The sequence below is a fragment of the Panicum hallii genome, chromosome 8 (genome assembly GCF_002211085.1).
Source record: "Panicum hallii strain FIL2 chromosome 8, PHallii_v3.1, whole genome shotgun sequence".
Lineage (NCBI taxonomy): Eukaryota > Viridiplantae > Streptophyta > Magnoliopsida > Poales > Poaceae > Panicum > Panicum hallii.
Genome location: NC_038049.1, coordinates 27,596,371 through 27,599,714, shown reverse-complemented (window position 1 = coordinate 27,599,714; position 3,344 = coordinate 27,596,371).

The following is a 3,344-nucleotide window of genomic DNA, read 5'->3' as shown; positions in this document are numbered from 1 at the left end:
GCCACTGGGCCACAGACTTCAAGAATTTCGAAGGGTCCGACATATCGGGGTGTTAACTTCCCTTTTATGCCGAAACGTTGAACACCTTTGGTAGGAGATATTCGGAGATAGACAAAATCTCGTGCTTGAAATTGCAGAGGCTTCTTTCTTCGATCTGCATAACTCTTTTGTCTAGACTGGGCTGTTTTAAGATTGGCTTGAATAACCTTGACCTTATCTTCAGCTTCGATAACTAGATTTGGTCCAAAGATTTTGCGTTCGCCGTTTCAGACCAACTTAGAGGAGTTCGACATCTCCGACCGTATAACGCTTCAAAGGGAGCCATCTGAAGGCTAGATTGATAGCAGTTGTTGTAAGAGAATTCGGCCAAGGCAAGACACTGTCCCAGCTTGCACCATAGTGAATGATACAAGCTCGGAGCATGTCTTCAAGGATTTGGTTGACTCGCTCAGTCTGTCCATCAGTCTGGGGATGATACACAGAACTTCGAATGAGTTTGGTTTCAAGAGTACACTGCAATTGTTCCCAGAAGCGTGCAATGAATTGGGTCCCTCGATCAGAAATGATGGTCTTAGGGACACCATGCAACCGAACAATTTGATCAAGATAGATTTCGGCATACTTCTTAGCAGAATAAGTGGTATGCACCGGAAGGAAGTGAGCGGTTTTGGTAAGTCTATCAATGATCACCCATATGGGGTCATGTTTTTGGGATGTGTTAGGAAGACCGACAATGAAATCCATACTAATGTCTTCCCACTTCCATGACGGAATGGGTAGTGGTTGGAGTGTACCAGATGCTTTTAGATGACTGGCTTTGACTCTCTGGCACATATCACACTCGGATACATATTTAGCAATTTCTCTTTTCATCCTAGTCCACCAAAAAATTTGTCGAAGATCTTGATACATTTTGATACTACCAGGATGAATAGAGAATTTAGATAGATGTGCTTCATCAAGGATTTGTTTACGAAGTTGATGATCCTTAGGTACAATAATACAATTGTTGAACCATAGAACTCCTTGATGATCAGTGTGAAAACACTTATATTTGGCTTCTCCCTGAGATAATTTTAACTTGATAATTTTGATACCTTCATCATGTAATTGCGACATGATGATTCTATCTTGAAGAGTAGATTTGATAGAGAATAGATTTAGATTATCTTGAGGAATGATCTCTAGATTAAGTTTTCTCATCTGATTGCAGAGAGTGTCATTGAAAGTTTCTATGGTTAAGTAATGACAAGTTGCCTTGCGGCTAAGTGCATCCGCAACCACATTGGCCTTGCCAAGATGATAGTGTACCTCAAGATCATAGTCTTTAATCAGTTCTAACCAACGTCTTTGCCTCATATTTAGGTCGGCTTGGGTAAAGATATATTTGAGGCTCTTATGGTCAGTGTAGATGTTACACTTAGCACCCATAAGATGATGTCTCTAGATCTTGAGAGCATGAATAACTGCTGCCAATTCAAGATCATAGGTTGGGTAGTTTTGCTCATGATTTCGGAGTGCTCGGGATGCATAAGCAATGACCCGGTTGTTTTGCATAAGAACACAACCAAGGCCAGTTCCAGAAGCATCGCAATAGACATCAAAAGGCTGGGTATTATTTGGCTGAGCTAGCACTGGAGCGGTTGTTAGAAGTTTTGTCAAGGTGTGGAATGCTTCATCGCACTTGTCTTTCCAACAGAACCTAACCTCTTTCTTAAGTAGCTCAGTCATGGGTTTGGCTATCTTGGAGAAGTCTGGAATGAATCGGCGATAGTATCCCGCCAATCCAAGGAAACTTCGGATTTGATGGACTGAAGTCGGAGGCTTCCAATCTATAACCTCCTGGACTTTGGTTGGATCAACCGATATGCCTTCACTGGAGATAGTATGTCCCAAAAATTTCACACTATCCAGCCAGAATTCACATTTCGAGAATTTAGCGTAAAGGCAATGATCACGTAGTCGTTGAAGAACGACACGTATATGATTAGCATGGTCTTCTTTAGTCTTGGAATATATCAGAATATCATCGATGAAGACCACGATGAATTTGTCGAGTTCCGGCATAAAGACTGAATTCATGAGATACATGAAATATGCCAGTGCGTTAGTAAGCCCAAAGGACATAACCAGATATTCATATAATCCATATCTGGTCGAGAAAGCCATTTTTGGAATGTCGCAAGGCTTGATTTTAATCTGGTAATAACCAGAGGGTAAGTCAATCTTAGAAAAGACCTTAGCTCCAGCTAGTTGATCGAATAAGATATCAATGCGGGGAAGAGGGTACTTATTTTTGATAGTGACCGCATTGAGTGGACGATAATCGACACATAGCCTTAGGCTATTGTCCTTCTTCTTTACAAAGAGAGCAGGACAACCCCAAGGTGAAGCACTTGGGCGTATGAAACCTTTGTCGAGAAGATCTTGGAGTTGGATTTTTAGTTCGGCCAATTCATTTGGAGGCATGCGATACGGTCTCTTTGAAATAGGAGCGGTGCCAGGTTGAAGTTCAATAATAAACTCGATGTCTCTGTCTGGTGGCATTCCAGGCAAGTCATCTGGAAAGACACCGGGGTACTCACAGACTACAGGAATATCTTTTACTTTGATATCTGTGATGGCATAAGTACAAGAGTGTAGATACTCCTGCTGAGGCAGATAGAGGGTAGTGGCTCCTTGATGTGGTGAATTAATCTCAATAACTCGGGAAGAGATGTCTAGCAGTACTCTATGTTCAGTCATCCAATTTGTCCCAAGTATAACATCAATACCCTCTAAGTTTAGCAAAACCAAATCAGTTTTGATTACTTTGCTACCTAACTGAATTGGCACACTTTTAACCATTTGGTTAGAAATAATCTTTCCTCCAGGGGTAGAAATCATATATGACCCCTGGGTAGGACAAAGATCAAGTCCTATTTGGGTACCACAGTTATTACTAATAAGACTATGAGTTGCTCCTGAATCAAATAATGTAACAACTGGTTTGTGGTGAATAGAGAATGTACCCGACATGATGGGGGCTCCATCCGAAAGTTCTGCAAGGGTGATGAAGTTAACTCGCCCTTGCCGGACTTGCATCATCGGCCTCTTGCCCTTGTTCTGGTTACCCTGATTGGAACTCTGCCCTTGATTAGGTTTCTTGGGCCGCGGACAATCTCTGATGAAGTGATCCGCACTTCCGCAATTGAAACAGCAATAATTGCTGCTTCTCTGTTGGACTTGTTGAATATTTGGCCGTGGGCCAGATTGTTGTGGTTGTTGCGGAGGTACGGGAGGTCTATACCCTCCTTGTTATTGAGGCGGCCTGAAAACCAGTCTGCCAAACGGAGCATTCTGCT